The 22,470-nt window shown below is 38.3% G+C and overlaps 1 protein-coding gene and 1 pseudogene across 2 annotated transcripts in view; one reads left to right on the top strand and one right to left on the bottom strand.

Annotated features, from left to right (window-relative positions):
* FSIP1 (fibrous sheath interacting protein 1) overlaps nucleotides 1-22,470 on the top strand; it is a gene marked incomplete at both ends in the record, with an annotated part of 198,872 nt that overhangs the window by 106,168 nt on the left and 70,234 nt on the right. The window lies entirely within an intron of this gene.
* Nucleotides 7,425-8,528, bottom strand: LOC309818755 (cyclin-dependent kinase 4-like; annotated as a pseudogene). The gene has a single exon. The product of its transcript is annotated as a cyclin-dependent kinase 4-like (transcript).

Below are 22,470 nucleotides of genomic sequence, written 5' to 3'. Positions count from 1 at the left end.
ATTTTTACTTTATTAGTATTGTTTTGGTATCTATTTTGGGCAGTATTTGCACAAAGAATCTTAACATCTGATTAGGTACTAACATTTTGTCTTTATTACACATGAAGTTTTTTTTTTTTTTTGTCAAGGAAATTCTCATGGTGGAATTAAATAAAACATTAAAGAAAGAACAGGAGAGCTCTTCAGACCAATGTAGACTTTAGCTAAAAACTTCCTGAAAGATGCTCTCTGAGATTTGCAAAGACAGCCCAGATAACACACCAGTCACTTAGACTGTAAAATGTCTACTGCATGGGGGTCATTGCTGAGCAGAATACAAAAGTACGTATGATGGAGTCTGTATTCTCAAGGTCCTAGTAAGAGGCAGTATTGAGACAAGTGTGGAGCCAAATTGTCTGTGTTTGAGTCCCTGCTCTGCCCCTTACTAGTAGTGTGACTTTTGAGAAGTTACTTGACCTCTCTCTGCCTCAGTTTCCTCCTCTGTGAGTGGAAATAATAAGAACTGACCTTGTAGGGTTGAATGGAAAGTTCTTAGAACAGTGCCTGGATATATGCGGACTCAGTCCACATCGGGTGTTCTCATCTCATCATCTGGTGAGGAAGCCAAAGCATAGGCATCATACACAAGAGGACACTTCAACACTGTATTTGATCAAGTAGGAAATTGGTAGGACCTTTTACTAGAATGGTTCACAAAAGACAAACCAGTATGAGCAAGATATTTTAGAAAGGGAGGAAATAGGAATAGAACTGAGTTTTGAACACTTCAAAAAAAAAAAGATCTGAAGCCAGTTTTTCCTATTCAGATTTCAGTTGTGGAGAATTATGATTTTTTTTAACAACTTTATTGGAGTATGATTGCTTTACAATGGTGTGTTAGTTTCTGCTTTATAACAAAGTGAATCAGTTATACATAAATCCCCATATCTCTTCCCTCTTGCATCTCCCTTCTCCTACCCTCCCTATCCCACCCCTCTATGTGGTCACAAAGCACCGAGCTGATCTCCCTGTGCTATACGGCTGCTTCCCACTAGCTATCTATTTTACATTTGGTAGTATATACATGTCTATGCCACTCTCTCACTTTGTCCCAGCTTACCCTTCCCCGTCCCTGTGTCCTCAAGTCCATTCTCTAGTAAGTCTGCGTCTTTATTCCCATCCTGCCCCTAGGTTCTTCATGACCTTTTTTTTTTTTTTTTAGATTCCATATATATGTGTTAACAGATGGTATTTGTTTTTCTCTTTCTGACTTACTTCATTCTGTATGACAGACTCTAGGTCCATCCATGTCTCTGCAAATAACCCAATTTCGTTTCTTTTTATGGCTCAGTAATATTCCATTGTATATATGTGCCACATCTTCTTTATCCATTCCTCTGTTGATGGACACTTAGGTTGCTTCCATGTCCTGGCTATTGTAAATAGTGCTGCAATGAGCATTGTGGTACATGACTCTTTTTGAATTATGGTTTTCTCACAGTATACGCCCAGTAGTGGGATTGCTGGGTTGTATGGTAGTTCTATTTTTAGTTTTTTAAGGAACCTCCATACTGTTCTCCATAGTGGCTGTATCAATTTACATTCCCACCAACAGTGCAAGCACACCTTCTCCAGCATTTATTGTTTGTAGATATTTTGATGATGGCCATTTTGACTGGTGTGAGCTGATATCTCATTGTAGTTTTGATTTGCATTTCTCTAATGATTAGTGATGTTGAGCATCCTTTCATGTGTTTGTTGGCAATCTGTATATCTTCTTTGGAGAAATGTCTATTTAGGTCTTCTGCCCATTTTTGGATTGGGTTGTTTGTGTTTTTGATATTGAGCTGTATGAGTTGCTTGTATGTTTTGGAGATTAATCCTTTGTCCATTGCTTCATTTGCAAATATTTTCTCCCATTCTGAGGGTTGTCTTTTCGTCATGTTTAAGTTTTCCTTTGCTATGCAAAAGCTTTTAAGTTTTATTAGGTCCCATTTTTTAATTTTTGTTTTTATTTCCATTTCTCTAGGAGATGGGTCAAAAAGAATCTTGCTGTGATTTATGTCATAGAGTGTTCTGCCTATGTTTTCCTCTAAGAGTTTGATAGTGTCTGGCCTTACATTTAGATTTTTAATCCATTTTGAGTTTATTTTTGTGTATGGTGTTAGGGAGTGTTCTAATTTCATTCTTTTACATGTAGCTGTCCAGTTTTCCCAGCACCACTTATTGAAGAGGCTGTCTTTTCTCCATTGTATATTCTTGCCTCCTTTATCAAAGATAAGGTGACCATATGTGCGTGGGTTTATCTCTGGGTTTTCTATCCTGTTCCATTGATCTGTATTTCTCTTTTTGTGCCAGTACCATACTGTCTTGATTACTGTAGCTTTGTAGTATAGTCTGAAGTCAGGGAGCCTGATTCCTCCAGCTTGGTTTTTCTTTCTCAAGATTGCTTTGGCTATTCGGGGTCTTTTGTGTTTCCATACAAATTGTGAAATTTTTTGTTCTAGTTCTGTGAAAAATGCCAGTGGTAGTTTGATAGGGATTTCATTGAATCTGTAGATTGCTTTGGGTAGTATAGTCATTTTCACAATGTTGATTCTTCCAATCCAAGAACATGGTATATCTCTCCATCTGTTTGTATCATCTTTAATTTCTTTCATCAGTGTCTTATAATTTTCTGCATCAGTGGGAGGGAGCTGTGAAGGAGGAAAGGTTTCCACACACCAGGAAGCCCCTTTGCAGGCAGAGACTGTGGGTGGCGGAGGGGGGAAGCTTCGGAACCATGGAGGAGAGCGCAGCAACTGGGGTGCAGAGGGCAAAGCGCAGAGATTCCCGCACAGAGGATTGGTGCTGACCAGCACTCACCAGCCCGAGAGGCTTGTCTGCTCCCCCGCCGGGACAGGTGAGGGGGTGGGGCTGGGAGCTGAGGCTCTGGCTTCGGAGGTTGGATCCCAGGGAGAGGTCTGGGGTTGGCTGTGAGAACACGGCCTGAAGGGGCTAGTGTGCCACAGCTAGCCGGGAGGGAGTCAAGGAAAAAGTCTGGAGCTGCGGAAGAGGCAAGAGACTTTTTCTTGCCTCTTTGTTTCCTGGTGCGTGAGGAGAGGGGATTAAGAGCGCCGCTTAAAGGAGTTCCAGAGATGGGCGTGAGCTGCGGCTATCAGTGCGGACCCCAGAGACGGGCATGAGATGCTAAGGCTGCTGCTGCAACCACCAAGAAGCCTGTGTGCGAGCACAGATCACTATCCACACCTCCCTTCCGGGAGCCTGTGCAGCCCACCACTGCCAGGGTCCTGTGATCCAGGGACAACTTCCCCGGGAGAATGCACGGCGCGCCTCAGGCTGCTGCATCATCACTTTGGCCTCTGCCGCCGCAGGCTCGCCCCGCACTCTGTACCCCTCCCTCCCCCCGGCCTGAGTGAGCCAGAGCCCCCGAATCAGCTGCTCCTTTAACCCTGTCCAGTCTGAGCAAAGAACAGACGCCCTCCGGTGACCTACACGCAGAGGCGGGGCCAAATCCAAAGCTGAACCCCAGGAGCTGTGCAAACAAAGAAGAGAAAGGGAAACCTCTCCCAGCAGCCTCAGGAGCAGCGGAGTAAGTCTTCACAATCAACTTGAGGTACCTGCGTCTGTGGAATACCTGAATAGACAACGAATCATCCCAAATTGAGGAGGTGGATTTTGGGAGCAAAGATATATATTTTTTTTTCCCTTTTTCTCTTTTTGTAAGTGGTATGTATATGCTTCTGTGTGTGATTTTGTCTGTATAGCTTTGCTTTCATCATTTATCCTAGGGTTCTGTCTGTCTGTTTTTGTTTTATATAGTTTTTAGTGCTTGTTATCATTGGTGGATTTGTTTTTGGTTTGGTTGCTCTCTTCTTTCTTTATTTTTTTTAATTACTTAAAAAATTTTTTTAATAATTATTTTTAATTTTAATAACTTTATTTTATCTCCTTCCTCCCTCCCTCCCTCCCTCCCTCCCTCTCTCCCTCTCTCTCTCTCTCTCTCTCTTTCTTTCTTTCTTTCTTTTTTTTCTCCCTTTTATTCTGAGCTGTGTGGATGACAGGCTCTTGGTGCTCCAGCCAGGTGTCAGGGCTGTGCCTCTGAGGTGGGAGAGCCAAGTTCAGGACATTGGTCCAGAAGAGACCTCCCCTCTCCACGTAATATCAAGCAACGAAAATCTTCCAGAGATCTCCATCTCAACACCAAGACCCAGCTCTACTCAATGATGAGTGAGCTACAGTGCTGGACACCCCATGCCAAACAACTAGCAAGACAGGAACATAACCCCACCCATTAGCAGAAGCTGCCTAAAATCATAATAAGGCCACAGACACCCCAAAACACACCACCAGACGTGCACCTGCCCACCAGAAAGACAAGATCCAGCCTCATCCACCAGAACACAGGCACTAGTCCCCTCCACCAGGAAGCCTCCAGCCTCATCCACCAGAACACAGGCACTAGTCCCCTCCACCAGGAAGCCTACACAACCCACTGAACCAACCTTACCCACTGGGTGCAGACACCAAAAACAACAGGAACTACGAACCTGCAGCCTGCGAAAAGGAGACCCCAAACACAGTAAGTTAAGCAAAATGAGAAGACAGCAAAACACAGAGCAGATGAAGGAGGAAGGTAAAAACCCACGAGATCTACCAAATGAAGAGGAAATAGGCAGTCTACCTGAAAAAGAATTCAGAATAATGATAGTAAACATGATCCAAAATCTTGGAAATAGAATGGAAAAAATATAAGAAATGTTTACCAAGGATCTCGAAGAACTAAAAAGCAAACAAACAGCGATGAACAACACAATAAATGAAATTAAAAATTCTCTAGAAGGGATCAATAGCAGAATAACTGAGGCAGAAGAACGGATAAGTGACCTGGACGATAAAATAGTGGAAATAACTTTCACAGAGCAGAATAAAGAAAAAAGAGTGAAAAGAATTGAGGACAGTCTCAGAGACCTCTGGGACAATATTAAACACACCAACATTCGAATTATAGGGGTGCCAGAAGAAGAAGAGAAAAAGATAGGGACTGAGAAAATATTTGAAAAGATTATAGTTGGAAACTTCCCTAATCTGGGAAAGGAAATAGTTATTCAAGTCCAGGAAGCACAGAGAGACCCATACAAGTTAAATCCAAGGAGAAATACACCAAGACACCTATTAATCAACCTATCAAAAATTAAATGCAAAGAATTATGATTCTTGATGCTGTGTCCTTCTATAGGGCTAAGGACAAAAAGTAAGCTCTCCCCTTGTTTGCTCATCATTCATTTTTCATTTATTGAGCACCAATTTATGGACTATGTCCTATGTGCCAGGCACTCTGCTTGGCACTGGGGAATCCAATGCGGGGGGGAGGCAGACAAGAATCAGTGCTGTAGTTTTTGTTCTCCAACCTTTTAAATAATTTTCCGCACGTGCCTCAGTGTGCTTTCTGGATTCCTCATGCTCAACTTTAAAAAATTTTTATGTTAAAAAACCATTGACTGGGGCTTCCCTGGTGGCGCAGTGGTTGAGAGTCTGCCTGCTGATGCAGGGGACACGGGTTCGTGCCCCGGTCTGGGAAGATCCCACATGCCGCAGAGTGGCTGGGCCCGTGAGCCATGGCCACTGAGCCTGCGCGTCCGGAGCCCGTGCTCCGCAACGGGAGAGGCCACAGCAGTGAGAGGCCCGCGTACCGCAAAAAACAACAACAACAACAACAACAAAAATACCATTGACTGTGAAAATTTTCAAACACATACAACAACATAGTCAGAGGAGTCTAATGAAAACCCAGGTACCCATTACCCATCCTCAGCTTCAACATTTATCGTATCTATGACCCCCTTCCTGACCCTGTGCCTGTAGGAGTTATTTTAAAGCAAATCCAAGACATCATGCCATTTCACCCATAAATACTCAGTATGAGTCTCTAATTGGTAAGGGTTTTTCAGAAATATAACCACTGTGCCATTATCCACCTAACAAAATTAAGAATAATTCTTTAATATTAAATTATCTCAAAGATATTTACTTTTTTTTTAAGTTTAAATTAACATACAGAAAAGTGGACTTTTTTGGTGTAAGGTCCCATGAATTTTAACACATGTAAGAATACAGAACAGTTCCATTGCTTCCCCAGACTCTCCATGCTATCCCTTTGTAGTTACACTCTTCCCACATCTGTAGGAGAACACCATATAAATGGAATAATGTGGCATATACTCTTGTGTCTGTTTTTTTTCGCTCAGCATAATGCCTTTGAAATTCATTCAAGTTGCATGTATCTATAGTTCTTTCCCTTTCATTGCTATATTCCATTGTATGAAATACATTGAATAGTTTTCCATTGTATGGATGTACCATAGTTTGTCCATTTATCTGTTGAAGGATATTCGGGCTATTTGCAATTTTTGGCAGTAATGAATAGAACCAGGTTTTTGTGTGAACATCAATTTTCATTTCTCTGAGATAAATGCTCAAAAGTGAATTGCTGAGTTGTTTGGTAAGTATATGTTTACCTTTAGAAGAAACTGCAAAAACTGTTTTCCACAGTGGCTATACATTTTGCATTTCCCTTCAGTCATATATGATTGTTTGAATTGTTCCATAGTCTTTCCAGTACTTGGCATTGTTAGAATTTAAAATTTTGGCCATTCTAGTAGGTGTGTAGTGGTATATCATCATTGTTTTAATTTGCATTTTCCTGTGGCTAATGATGTTGAATGTATTTTCATGAGCCTGTTTGCCATGTATACATCCCCTTTGGTGAAATGTTTGTCTTTTGCCCTTTTTTTAAAGTTGGGTTGTTTATTTTCTTACTGTTGAGGTTTGAGAGTTCTTTAAATATTCTCTTTCCAAGTCCATTATCAGATAAAGGACTGATTTATCTTTTTTGCAAAATATTTTCTTCCACTTTGTTGGCTTGTCTTTTCATTCTCTTAACAATGCCTTTTGCAGAGGAGAAAATTTTAATTTTGAGGTAGTTTTAATTTATCATTTTCTTCTTTTGGTGTCATGTCTAGAAATCTTTGCCTAACCCCGGGTCATGAAGATTTTCTTTTATGCTTTCTTTTAAAAGTTTTATCGTTTTACATTTTAACACTAGATATATGATCCATTTTGAATTAATTTTGTTTTGTTTCATTGTTTTTCCCGTATAAAAAAGGATCCCAATATCAAGGTATAGGGAAGGGGAAGAACAAGGGACATACCCCTTGGTGTAAGGACGCAGAGGGGGCAGGAGAAGGATAAGCCTCAAAAGGAGGGGTGGGAGGGGAATGTCATTAAGGCAGCAAAATATTCTCTGTAAAAAGTTGGGGGAGTCTCCATAGCCTCAGAGATGAAGGCAGAGGTGGCCTTCTTAGTGGGGGACTCTCCACTCAAATGTTCAAAGGAAGGGAATGTTGGCTTCTCTTCTCTTGGTTCTGTTGCAACTATTCCTTGGCTCACTCTGGGTTACCTTCTGCCTTATGTAGATGAGAGTGCTGTGGGGCTCGGAAGGCAAAGATTCACTTGTGTGGGTTAAAAGTCAGCATCTCCAGCAGCAGCTGTGCTCCAGACTTCTCCATCTCAGGTACCACCAACTGCACTGTGCAGGGCCCTCTGAGGGAAAAGCCTCCTGGGGGTAGAGACACATCTCGGGGCCAGTCATCCGCTGGGGGCAGTCCAGTCAGGTCAAAGATTTTGCCTAACTGGTCAGCTTTAGAGTTTCCACAGAAGAGAGGCTTTCAATGAAACATCTCTGTGGAGATACAGCCAACGCTCCACATGTCCACAGGGTTGCATATGTAGACTGCAAAAGAACTTGTGGAGCACGGTACCAGAGTGTAACAACCACAGGTGTAAGTGCCATCTGGTAGCTGTAGATTCTGGCCAGGCCAAAGTCAGCCAGCTTGACTGTCCCACCACTTGTCACCAGAATGTTCTCTGGCTTCAGGTCTTGATGAACGATGCAGTTGGCATGAAGGAAATCTAGGCCTCTTAGAAACTGGTGCATCAGATCCTTGATGGTCTCCACTGGCAAGCCTGGTGGGGGTGCCTTGTCCCGATATGTCCTTAGGTCTTGGTCCACATGCTCAAACACCAGGGTCACTTTGGTCTCCCGGTCAGTTCAGGCTGTGGCACAGATGTCCATCAGTCAGACAACACTGGGATGCTCAAAAGCCTCCAGCCGCCGCAATAAGCCACCCCATGAACTGTGCTGATGGGAAGGCCCCCTCCAGCACCTCCTCCACTGGGGATTCTTACACTCTTGAGGGCCACAGAGTAGCCACTGTGGGGATCATGGGCCTTATACACCGTCCCATAGGCACCAACAGCAATCTCAGCCACTGGCTCATATCGAGGGGTAGCCATTCTCAGACCAGAGGAGACCCTACAATCACAGAGACTCCTACCACCGAAATTCCTTCCACAGTTCGGATGGTATGAGCCTCACCCCGTGTCTGGAGCTGCGGGGGAGGCCTGTTATTGGGGCCTTGGAGCCGGTTCCTGCGGCGCCGTACACTTGAGCTTGGTCTGGGGCAGCTGGCCGCTATGGGGCCGACCATAGACCTTGAGTTAAATTTTATAAAAGATATAAGGTTTAGGTCAAGGTTCCTTTGTTTTTGCATATGGATGTCCATTTGTTCCAACACCATTTGCTGAGGACTGGTTTTTTTCCATTGAATTATTTTTACACTCTTTTCAAATGTAACCTGGCCATATATGTGTGGATCTATTACTGGACTCTTTATTCTGTTCTGTTGCTCTATTGTGTCTATCCCTTTGCCAGTACTGCACTGTCTTAATTACTGCAGCTTTATGGTAAGTCTTCAAATCAGGTCATGTGATTTCCCTAATTTTATTTTTCTTTTATAAAAATTATTTTGGCTATCCTAGTTCTTTTTTGTCTTTTCATATAAATTTTAGAATCAGCTTGTCTATATGTATAGAGAATCATGCTAGGATTTTGATTGAGGTTGCACAAATTTATAGATAAGTTTGGTGAGAACAGACATCTTTATTATGTTGAATCTTCCAATCCATCAACATGGTACACCTTTCTATTTAAGTCTTCTTTGATTTCTTTCAGCAGCATTTTGTGGTTTCAGTATATAGATGCTATACATACATTTTTAGATTTATACTTAAGTATTTAGTTTTTTGGAACTATTATAAATGGTACGTTTTTTGGGATCTAGTTATACCATGCTAGTATATATATAAATATGATTAATTTTTGTGTGTTGACTTTTATCTGGTGAACTTGCTAAAAATCACTTACTAGTTCCAGGTGGGTTTTTTTGTTTCCTTCCTGGTACCATGGGGCTTTCTCCATAGTTAGTCATCTTGTCTGTGAATAGGAATAGTTTTATTTTTTAATTTCCAATCTTGTATACCTTTTATTTCTTCTTCTTGCCTTTTTTTCTTACACTGGCAAGAACTTCCAGTACAGTTTTGAATAGGGGTGGTGAGAGTGGACATTTCTGCTTTGTTTTTAATTTTGGGATGAAAGCATTCAATCTTTTACCATTAAGTATGATTTTAGCTGCAGGTTTTATCTGGTTGAAGAAGTTCCCTTTTATTCCTGCTTTGCTGAGAGAGTTTTAAAATCAAGAATGGATGTTAAATTTTTCAAATGCTTTTCTATATCAATTGATGTGATTGTTATTATTATTTTTATCATTTTTCCAGTAGACTGCTACTCTGGTAGATTACATTGGTTGGTTTTTGCCTATTGAACTAGTCTTGCGTTCCCATGATAAACCTACTTGGTTGAGGTTCACGTCAAGTTTTGAAGTTCCAGCTGGAGATGTCTAATAAGGGATCGACTAGCAGAGAACATGTAGACTTGTGTTTGGGCTGATATTTATACTGGAAATCAGCTGGCTATTTGGGCTGTTAACCACCCGATTAACTTCTGTTGTCCTGCTCCCTGAGAACCCACCCAGTGAGCAGCCATGCCTCTGCTGCTTATATACTTTACTTCTACCCCCATCTATGTACATATATTTGGTTTTGTTCTTTTTCCTTGCCTGTACTGTACCAGAACCTTTTATCTATTGGCCACTTCTAGGCATCTACTTCCTCCGTCTGTGCTTGGCGTATTTAATTTATAGCAGAAGAGTTTGGGGATAAATTGTATTTTAAGAAACAAACATTTATTTTAATATAAACACATCTGTGATTAGAGTATTCAAATTTAAATGATATTAAGTAATTGTTTTCACTAATTTGGTCCTTTCATGAGGCAAGAAAACAATATGGATGTCTTGTCATATGTAGTCCTCTAAGATCTGATTGTAAATTGCAATTTATTTTGGAAGGTCATGGAAACAAACCAGAGAGTAATATAAATGTTTGCATGTGGTTAGCATAATTTGCTTGCCTCCCCGGGGGCTAAATTCCAAAGAATTTGTTTCTGTATTCTTGAGTCTGGAGACAGTACAGCGATGCAGAGATCCCTGTGAAAGCAAGCCCTCATCCAGGGAGGCTCGGAGTGCATGGCCTCCCTGCTTGCCCCCTTCCTGGGAAGCAGTGAGGATGCCATGGGTTGTGGTGTGAACTCAGAGTGCTGCTTTCTGTTAAAACATAGTCTCAGTTTCTTTGAGCAAACCATTAATAGATGTCAAATTCACATTATAGGTTTTAGTTCCCAAGCAGTGTTAAAAGCAAACGTGTGGGGGTTTATATTTCCAGCTGCCTTTTTTTTTTTCAAAGTAAAATATGTAGGTTTTGGTTTTCAGCAGGCCACATTTCTTCTAATAAAAACAGTTGGAACAAAATATGTTTTATAAGCATATAAAAATGTCAGACCATAATGATTTTAGTGCTGCATATTTAAAAAATGGGTCACTAATACCTAAGATGTTAGTATCTGCAAAGAAAGTAAATTATGGAAAGTAAATGACAATATATCATTTATATAAAGGAGAAGGTGGTTGGAAACTAGTTCAGCAACCATATTGAGACCATTTTATTTCAGCTTTTATATAATATGCATGTCTTTCAGCTTTAAGTTATTTAAATTTTGGCCTTAAAATTATTAAACCTTTGTACTTGAAACTGGGTCCCAAAATTTCAAAAATCCCATCTGTGTTTGGAGACATAATTCATTATGTGAAAAAGTACCTTCTTTCCATGGTCTCACCAGAGAAAGCATCTCAGTAGGTTCTGGTCCCTAAATCAGTTGTGTTTCCTTCTCATAGGTTCATTTCTATCATCTGATTGACATGCTGAGCTCCTCTTGTCCTGTCTTCTAGGAAGCTCAGAAAAAGATTCTTCAGCCCATTTCTAACAAGACTACAGAACTTTTAGCCTATGCATTTGGCATACTGTCATTTTCATCTTATTTCTTTCACCTTTATTTTTCTTTTGCCTAATTTTTTTTACTTAACTCTCTTCCCTTGTTATGCTGTAGTTAGTGTTATAAGTTACTGTATATCCATATTGGAATTATATAGTTGGAAATAGATTTTTATAAATCTGATTTCTTTTTCTTTGATCACTTCATCCATATCATTACATTTTCCTAGCAGTTTGCCTTTTTTTTTTTTTTTGTAACTTAGACAATTACATATTCTTAAATGATAAAATTCCAAACAGGAAAATTCCTGGGACATATTTTAAGAAATCTTTACTGCCTTTTCAGATAATAAAAGTAATGCTAACTGGTTATAAAAACTTCAGACATCATAGAAATATACAATGTAGCAAATAAAGGTCTTCTAGAATCTCCTCCTTCCGAAACAGAAACAAAACTCAAAAAGCAAAACCCCAAACTGTTAACTATTTGGTGTATAGCTCTATGGCATGACTTTAAGTTGTATTATATTGGAGTGGCAGTGGAAACTTCTTTTCCTCTGTGAATCTTGGCTATATAACATTTTCTTATTTCTATGCTGATAAATATATTTTTTTCCTTCTTCTTCTTCTTCCTCCTCTCCTCCCCCTCCCCCTCCCCCTCCTTCGTCTTCACAGTCTTGAAGATGTGCTAGTCAAATATGAGGATTATACAACTCAGTATTCTAGGAATGCTTTGTAGGAGGGGTCATGGTTGCTCGCCACACCAAGAAAATGGAATTTTTAAAGAAGTTTATTTATTTAATTTATTTGTTTTTGGCTGCATTGGGTCTTTGTTGCTGCACGCGGGCTTTCTCTAGTTGCAGCAAGCGGAGGCTACTCTTCATTGCGCGGGCTTCTCATTGCGGTGGCTTTTCTTGTTGTGGAGCACAGGCTCTAGGCGCGTGGGCTTCAGTAGTTGTGGCACACAGGCTCAGTAGTTGTGGCTCACAGGCTCTAGAGCACAGGCTCAGTAGTTGTGGCGCACGGGCTTAGTTGCTCCGCAGCATGTGGGATCTTCCTGGACCAGGGCTCGAACCCGTGTCCCCTGCATTGGCAGGTGGATTCTTAACCACTGCGCCACCAGGGAAGCCCTGGGCAAATGGAATTTAAGGTGTAGGGGGTGGCGGTTAACAGCCTGGCCATGGCGTTGGCATTAGATAGGCCTGTGTTCAAGGCCTGGTAGCTGAGTGACTCCAGGCAAGTTATCTCTCCTCTATAAGGCCTGGTTTTCTGGGGATAGTAATACTTGTTTTAAAGTGTTGTTGTTATGAACAAATGAAAGATTGTATATCAAGCACTTAGCACAGTGTCTGGTACGTAGTAAAGGCTAAATAAATGTTAGCTGCTGTATTAGTGATATTTTGACTAATTACTGATTGCTGTTTAATAGAGTAATTCTAAATAATTATGTGCAAACAAGATAGAAGTTTACTTCTTTCCCACATTATGTCTAGATAGAAGGCCCGGGGCTGACTGTGGTTCCACAGTTACTAAGGACCAGGTTCTTTGTACCTTGATGCTTGTATACAGTTCTCCCTTGGTATCCATGGGGAATTGGTTCCAGGACCCCCCATGGATACCAAAATCTGTGGATGCTCAAGTCCCTTATTTAAAATGATGTAGTACAGTCAGCCCTCTATATCCACAGGTTCCGCATGGGTTGAATCCATGGATGTGGAAACTGCAGATATGGAGGGCCCGTGTATCTTCCATCTGTCATTTCAGATATAGCAAAACTCTTATTTTTAAATGAGACTTCATGATTGTCTTAGCTGAATAGTAGCTGAGACTATGACCAAAATTTGGATGTTACTTGGGGCAGACATTCTTTTCCCCATGTCAGTTTGCCAGGGCAACAGTTCAGGAAAATGTACATGGACTTACAATATTTGTCCAGATCTGTTTGGTTTCTAAAGCTGGATTTAAGATATTCAGGGGTTTTGGTTGCTTAGCTTTTAGCCTAGTTAGGACTCTGGGCTACTGCAGTAATTACACTGAACTATTCTCCATCTTTCTTAAAAACCTATAGAACTTCCTAAAATGTCATGAAAATTGATTTAGCTTGTTTTAATTAACAAGGAGAAAAACTGATTCAGAGACATTAAACAGCTTAGTAAACTCGGCTGAAGAATGAACCTGTGTTTATGAATAGCCCAACATCCAAACAAGATCCTCCCTTGCTTTTGGATTCTGTTTTGAGACCTTCACAGTGAAGACTTTTCCTGGATTGAAAAAAAAAAAAAAAGATAACAACAAAACAATACTCAAAGAATTGAAAAAGCTAACAGCCTTTTGATCAGTCAATCAGTGAATCTGGTTTCTACTGTTTAACATTAGCTGTTTTTAGGACTTGGTGTGATTTTACAGGGAGGCAGACTCGGGCTTTGTGATTTCATGTTGCCTTCCTGTAGGGATGCAGCGTTTCCATTGGATGAGTCCAGAATTCTGTTACTGTCATTGACTTTACATAGTGATAACATAAAACAGCATTAAAGAAAGAAAATCCCACACCCTTGGTAATAGTTGGTAGCAGAATTTTATTTTTAGAAAGCAAAATTTGGAAACAACTGTATTTATTATTTTAAAAGTTTTTAAAGTATTTTTGTAATGTGTGTTTCACTGTTATCATTACTCTACTATGAATGCTTCTATATTTTAAACAAAATATTCACTAATATTTACCTTTCCAATGAGATATTTTATTTGCACGACTATTTTTAAAGCATGTGCTCATTTTGGTGGAGTTGCTCTTGTGGTGTTTAAACTATATTTACATATTTTCCTGTTCCTTATGAATGTCTTGTTTCTGACATAAGACTAAATACCAAATGCTTTTTTTGTGTGGTTGTTGGAGAGCTTACAGATAGAACACACACACAAAAAGAATGTTTATTATTAAATAAATACATTTATATTTCATTTATAAAGAACAGTTTTAGTTATTTTTGTAAGCTTTTAAATATATTACTAAGTTTTATTTATTAGTAAAACGTACTTTTAACATTTCAGTGTATTTTCTTTCTACAAGTTCTTTTTCAATGTATACAAATTACCCATACCTATATAATAAATTAGAATCTAAGTGTGTGTGCATAATGTGTTTGTATACATATATATAATATATATATCATATATAAATATACAATATATACTGTGTAAATAATGTTATATTGTAAAAATTCCCCTTGTCAATAATTATACTTTGTGAATAACTTTTAAATAAATAACTTTTAAATAACTGCCTAGTACCACAATACATTGTGTGATATACCACATTTTACCAGTTCCCTTGTTGTTGAACATTTAGATGTTGTGCTATTAGAAAAAATGCTGCAGCAAACATCCCCATATATTTATCTTTGTAGCCCTCATGATTTCCCTAGGATAAATTCCTAGGAATAGAGTTACTGGCTTAAACGGGTATGAAAAAATTTTAAAGGCTCTTGATACGTAATGCCAAATTCATTCATTCAATCAAAAAATATTTTCTAAGCACCAATAATATGTGGTGCTGTCAGGATACAACGATGAATAAGACAGTCTCTGCCATCAACTCACAGTCTAGTTGGGGGACAGACATAGGTATGATTAAGCTCAAGTCTGTGCTCTCCAGAGAGGTTGTATTAATTTACATGTCACTAACATTGTCAATGTATGCAAGTAGTTTTGGAATGTGTATGTGTGTTCTTTTGAATTCGGGCATCATGGAATACTTTATAGGAAATAAAATATTTGTGTTTTGATTAGTACATATCATGAATCACATACCTAATAATTTTTGACATTAGTGATTTAGAAAACCTAATTCATTTCAGTATCTTCATTTCTTTAACAAGGCATTCGTCTACATTTGTATTGTGTTCTCATTTCCAGAGCTTTACAAGGTCTTTCCTACCTTGTTCTTCCAGTGTCTTGGTACTTTCTGCCGCTGACACTACCGAGTAGAACACTGCACTTACACTTGGAATGGTTGATAAAGACTCGTTTGCTTAAAACTATCTTACTATGATTTTGTTCTCCTTTTCAAAGGAGAAAGACCCTTATTTTATATGTGTTCTTTATAAATATGGACAAGGCATGTAAGAGTGGAACCTAAATACCTCTAGTAGTGAAAACTCATGATAATGCTATTATATTTAATTTGCAGATTCTCCAGTACCTTTTAAGCACTGCCTTAATAATTCAGGACAAAAACAGCAGATTTCCCAGTTTTCAGGACAGTAAGTTGATGGGTTGTATTCATATAACTAGTATATTAAATACCTGGCAGTCAAAGGCAATTATTTGTCATCAGAATAGACTAGTGACATTAAGGAGGGGAAAACCCCCGTGGTTTCAGTGTTGTCTGAGTTGGGAGTCCAAATGTGGTTTTCATGGAGCACTGAGCTGCACTTCCATGTCCAGAACACCCAGTCCTTGGGAATAATTATCCTGTTCACCACTGGATAGATTTCCCACATGTGAAGGCTGCCAAGCTCCTCTGGCTTCTAATTTAGGAGCTAAAGAGATTTCCTTACAGGGCTCAACACTGATCTTTGAACAAATGTATGGCCTTCTCCATTCACTCAAAAATGGCTCCAGGTGGACACTGTACCAAGTGTGGCAAGATAAATTATGTGACTGAGATGTTTTCCAAAACATACTTTTTCACAGTAATATAGCTAATGTTTTTCTGGTCCACTGGAATTCTCCAAGACTGTCTTTATGACTGTGCGTATGACCTCCGTCCTTAAATGGGTAAACAAACTATTTTAATAAATAATGAGGGATGGTATAACTTCTACCACTGCACACTTATAGTTTTATCCATTTGTATTTCATCTGATCTTGATGAAGTGCATACTTTTATTTAGCAAATAAAATAAGTGAAGTAGATTGCATATTACACCATGGAAATTCTGAAGATTTGTACTTTTAGGACAAGTTTTTAGAGAGGTAGGGGTTTCAGTTTGATTATTATTTGGATTCCTGGTTTCATATATCCTTAAATTTTATATTTGAGTTTATATTTGATAAAAGGTATCTTGGTATTGGTAATCTCTTGGGACTTAAATTTTTCAGGCAATATTATGTTGCCAAGATATATCTATATTTTTGCATGTATCAGTAGTGCACTCTTTTTGAGGACTGTGTAACATTCCACAGTGGGAATGTACCTACATTTTTTAATACATATTCTTGTAAATAGACATTTGGGTTATTTCCAGACATTTTTTTTTTTTTTTTTTTTTTTTTTTTTTACTATGAAAGCCCTGGTCATGAACATTCTTGTCTATGTCATCTGCTACACATATATAAGAATTCCTCTCGTTTTTACTTTGGAGTGGAATTCCTGAGTCATAGGGTATCTGAATGTTCAGCTTTATAAGATAATACAGTCATGCCTTCCAAAGTGGTTGTAGCAATTTACATTCCTACCAGCAATACTTAAGAAATCTTGTTTATCCATATTCTCTGTAAACACTTGGTAGTTCAGACTTTAAAATTTTTGCTCAGTTTGTGAGTTTATAATGGTCTTCATTTGCATTTCTCTGATCACTATTACAGTTAAATATTTATTCAAATACTTATTGTCATACGTATTCCTTCTTTTGAAAAATGCCTGTCCATGTCTTTTGCCTAGTTTTAAAAATTGGATTGACTGGGCTTTTCTTATTATTATTGGAGTTTTTAATATATTCTTGATACTAATCCTTTGCTGATTTTATAGATGGGAGATATCCTCTCCCAGTTTGTAATTTGTTTTTTTCACTTTTCCTAAGGTGACTTTTAATGGTGAGACATACTTGATTTTAACAGAGTCAAATTTATTAATGTTTTATAATGAACACTTCCCTGTCTTTTAAAGAAAACCTTTCCTTTCAAGGTCAGAAAGAACTAAAAAATATTTTCCACTAAAATTAAAAAATTTTTGCTTCTGATATTTAGTCCTGATCCATCGGGAATTAGTTTTCATATGATGTGAAGCAGAGGTTCAGTTTTCATTTTTATCACCTAATTCACCATCTCTGTCATATATTAAAGTCATATATGTGTGTGAGACTTTTTCCTGAGCTCTCTTCTATTCCATAGGTCAATATGTTTATCCCTGCCCAGAGTCATGTTCTTTTAGTTGGTTCTTAAGAAGAAGTCCTAATATTGGATAGGGCACAACTCCCCTCCTTGCTCTTCTGTTTCAGAAGTGTCTTGGCTGTTTTTGGCTTTTTGTTCTTCCATGAGAATTTTAAAATCAGCTTCTAAAGATCCATGAAGAACCTTCTTAGGATTTTAATTAGCATTGTATTGAATTTTTAGGTCAATTTGGAGAGAATGTCATCTTTATGATATTAGGTCTTCCTAATTAGGAACCTGGTATATCTCTCAATCTATTTAGGTATTGTTTAATGTCTCCCAATAAAGTTTAAAACATTCCTGTGTTTGAATCTGGCATCTGTTTATTCCTAGTTACTTGATATTTTTAATGCTAATTATAAATCATGTCTTCTAAATTATGTTTTAGTAGTTTATTGTTGGTGTACAGAAGTGTGATTAGTTTTTGTATGTTGATCTTATATCCAGCCATCTTGCTAAACTCTCTTTGAAAAAATAATGTTATTTGTAGATTCTTTTGGGATTTCTATGTATACGTCATAGTTGACATTTTTATCTCCTCTTTTCCATTCTTTTTGCCTTTTTTCCTTGTACTGTTTAGGAACTCCATGACAATGTTGACTAGAAGTTACAATAATGGGCATTCTTTTCTTGTCCTTGATCTTAAAGGCCATGCTTTTCATGTTTTCCACTAAGTGTGATGTGTATTATAGGGTTTAAAAAATTAAATCAGGTTAAGGATATTCCATTCTCTATTCCTAATTTACTTAGAGTTTTTATCAAGAATTTACAACAAATTTTACCAAGAGCTTTTCTGAATCTATTGATATACCGGTTTTCCTCCTTTAAACTTCTAATGTGTTAAAATTAAAAATAACTAAAACTAAACAATATGCTTTTAAGGTATACATATGATAAACTACATATTAAAAAAACAAGTCAATGATAAGTACATGACTTAGCAGAACAGTTAACCCAGGTGGGATGGGGAAAATCACTTGATAGATGTAAATTGTTGTTAATGTTCTAGTTCTCATGTCAGGTGGTAAGTTCATGAGAGTATAGTACATTATCTAAAACATACAAATATATGCATAAAAACACAAATGATTAAATACAAAGCAGATCATGAATGGACCATTAAGGAAAGATAAGTGTATGTGTTATGAACTAAGAATTATAATTAATACAGTTCTGTGGTTAAAATAACAAATTTACATTTCTTTATGAGACTGTTGCATTTATTCCTGGGTTAGTAAGAAGAGTCTTTTAAACATGCCAGTATTCTTCATTGTTATTGGTTAAGTTCCTCTTCTTTAGAGACCTTTTGAGCAGTTTTTGGTTGTGAGACTTAATGTCATGGACTCATATGTACTTTAGGGTCTACACCTCCAAAGAGTGGTAAGTTCTATGACTATCCTGTGTTCTCCATTGTTTAGTCCCCAAACTGCTCGATGATTAAATGGCCCTCATTTTAGGTTGACACTTTGTACACGATGTTCTGTAGTGTATAGAGGGCCTCACTCTTTTCTTTTGGTTTCTTAGGCCACACACTTCTGTATGAAATATGCTGTGAAATTCCATCCTACCCCCATCCCATCCATCTCATCATGTGGTGCTGTTGTATGAGGTTTGTAGCTTATGGGGAGGATACTTGGAATGTATTATGGTGATTGTGAACATTTGGAATGAAACAGACCTGAATTTGAACCTTGGCTCTTCTCTTTCCAGCTGTGTGGTCTTTAGAAAATTTAATAAACACTCTGAGCATCAGTTATCTGAAAAATTTGCGTGCCATCTTCTCCAAGGTCTTTGTGGGTGTTAAACTGCATCTATTATTATTGTCATATCACCATCATATATAATTAACTTTTGAATCTCCAAGTAGAGTGGATGCAGTTTCAAGCTACTGGTCTGGTTTTTCCCTTAAGTGTGCTAAAAGTGCCAGTTGTTTTATTCCCGAAGTTCTGAAAAGAACCACAGTGCCAAAATATCCTTATCTTTACTTCTCAACCAGTGATTTTTTTCTATTCTGTCTGAACTAGTTCTGGAGACAGGGGAGAGACAGGCAATCATGTGGCTTACAGCCAGGCCCTTTCTAAGCACCGCTGATAAATGGAGGTGTTCGGGCTTATCTCAATGCTGGGAACAATATTAACAGCGACTGCTCCTGTACCGAGCATCTGTGCAGCAGCCACTGTACTGAATGCCTTACCCTTAGCATCTCACTAGATTCTCACCCAATCCCCCAAAGCAGATCTTTCACCTTCATCTTAACATGAGGAAGTTGGGGCTTGGAAAGTAACTAGCCCAGTGTCATGCAGTTAGTAATTTTCAAAACCAGGGGCCACCCATGATCTTCTTGACTCCAAAATCCACACTCATATCCACTGCCTATGCAGATGCTGTTTCCTGGAGAATCTTTATATCCCATTTTCTGGATTCTGACTTGAAAGTGTGTGGAGCCCAGAACTTAGCGGGATCTGCTGAGTGGGTGATAGTTGGATTCTCTGTGCCATTTGGGGGAAGCCAGCCCCTCCTGAGGCAAGAGAGGCTTTGGAAACTTTGGAGGCTAGTTGACCATTTTCTATTAAAAATTCAATCTAAAATGAGTTAATGCTGGGATTGGTAGGTTTGAGAGATTTTGCATTATCCACTTCGGGTAAGAATATTTAGATATGTGACCTTCATGGCAGTATTTTGGATTTTTAACTCAGAAAACTAGAGGGTTTATAAAAGCCTTTGGAAAATATCTGTAGCATGCTGAAATAAAGTGAGAGCTTCATAAAAATATGCATTAATGCAGGAATCCACTGCCCTCACACTAAGCACAAGAGATCTCTGTTGAACCTTGGGAAAAATAAACTTACTCCCTTGGCTTTTATGGTGGTGGCACTAAAATTTGGTGGTTATGCCCAGGACTAGGGTAGCGGCATAGAAGGAAAGCAGTCTGCAGGAGCCTTCGGGTTCTTTAAACACAACCAAGTGAAGCATTAACATAGTCTTTACAGAATGAAGCCCTGATTCCTTCATTCCATACTGACAGCCTATTTTTTGAAAAAGAAATTCAACTTAAAACGTTAGTTTGCTCTTCTAGTTTTACTAAGTAATTAATCATAATTAACGAAAGCATAAAAGGATGAAAATTTCCACTTAAAAGTCTTTCTTTCTCTAGCACACCAAAAAAGTGACACAAAGTTTTAGGAAGAATTGTTACATTTTATTTTTTGCCCTTTTGCTAGTTCCCTACCTTGATCCAGTTAATATTAAAATGCTCAAGAAGCAGTCATCATTCATCTTTCAACTTGATGAACAAGTGTTTTCATTGCAAATGAAGTATGTCCTGTAAATGATTAAACAAGAATAAAAACTAGAATCAACCTGATTTGTTTCAACACCTCTGTTTCTCTGCAGGAGGTAACAATTTTCTGTCAGTTTGTCAAAGTGTTATTTTTGCAGCCTCCCTTTTGCTCAAGCAGTGTGTATGTGGCTTGGTTTTGAATTCAGTAAAGAATATGACTGAATTCGAAAATGAAAAATAATATCATAACTCTCAGATTCTGTTTATAAAAAGGTTGCAAATGTGCTTACAATACATTTAGAAGTTTGTGACTCCTGAGAATTTCTATGGCATCCCTCAATATTCAGCATTTATAGTGTATTTAAGTTATTGGTAACATTGAATAAAATGCAGTATAACATGGCAATCCTATTAGGATTTCCAGTTAAACAGCCTAAGAGAGCGGCTGTTTCTGCCTATGAAAGAAGTTGGGTTCAACATTCCAGTTCAACCAGTTGATCAATTGACCTTTCTTCAGTATTCTTTTGTACATCATTAACAGAGTAATAATCGCTACTCTTTAGTTTACATCCAATACTTCGTTCTTTAATTTACTCCCAATATATGGAAGTACATTTTCTGAAATTTTTATGTGTTTTGGGGCCAAGTTTGTTTTCTGAATTCCTACTTCTGTTCACCAAATGAGGTAATTAATCACTATTGGAATAGATTTACTCATCCAAACATTGATTGGCATGTGGTAGGTGCTCAGTAAATAATATTTGAATGAATAAATGCTGGACAGTGAATGCAGGGACCTTTGGGCCTCTCTGCATGTGTAATTCAGTGGTCATGTATTTAGGGGTTTACAGTGAACTTTTCCTTTCATATCACTGCTATCTATGTAAAGTTTTTTTTTTTTTGTGGTCTCACTGTTGTGGCCTCTCCCGTTGTGGAGCACCAGCTCCGGACACGCAGGCTTAGCGGCCATGGCTCACGGGCCCAGCCACTCCGCGGCATGTGGGATCTTCCCAGACCGGGGCACGAACCCGCGTCCCCTGCATCGGCAGGTGGACTCTCAACCACTGCGCCACCAGGGAAGCCCATATGTAATGTTTTAAAAATTATCCTTACCTGAATGGTTTAAAATTCCAGTCTTTAAATATTACCTTCAGATTTAGATAAAAGTAAAATTATGGCATTGGCTATAAGTAAGCAGGGAAATATATTAATTTCTGGTTTCTAAGAGGGTTGGAAAAAAGACTTTCCTAGAACGAGCATGATTGCACTCTAATTAAGAACTAAAATTAAATAAATGGCTCTAGTTGCATTAAGACTTGGCAGTAACTCACGAGTGGATCATCCCTCCCTTGTTGGTTTTATATACGTGCTTTGCTGGCAAAATGATTGTTAATTTATTGATACCAAGCAGTTATAGAACCAGTTTTATGTAATGCATTGAAAACTAGACTGAAGGGTATCACACGTTTGGATTATTGTACTTGTTTTTGTTCTCTTTTACATCGTGGAATTGCATGCGCGCATATAAAAATAAGCCTATTGATGTTATTAATTCACTTTTTATATTTCAGAATTTACCTTCCGAGATAGAGTTGAAAGTTTGTGCTCTGTAAGAGTAGAATGACAAGTCCTTTGAATGATAACCTGAAATAATCTATTATAATGAGAATACATGTTTTCATGCTTTTTTTGAAGTATACATTTTTGTTTTGATGTGAAGGGAAATGTTCACTTAAATCCCTAAATATATGAATTAGATATGAAGAGAGCAGAGA

The sequence above is a fragment of the Grampus griseus genome (assembly GCF_964374135.1).
Source record: "Grampus griseus genome assembly, chromosome: 2".
NCBI lineage: Eukaryota > Metazoa > Chordata > Mammalia > Artiodactyla > Delphinidae > Grampus > Grampus griseus.
This window is presented reverse-complemented; position numbering and strand designations above follow the sequence as displayed.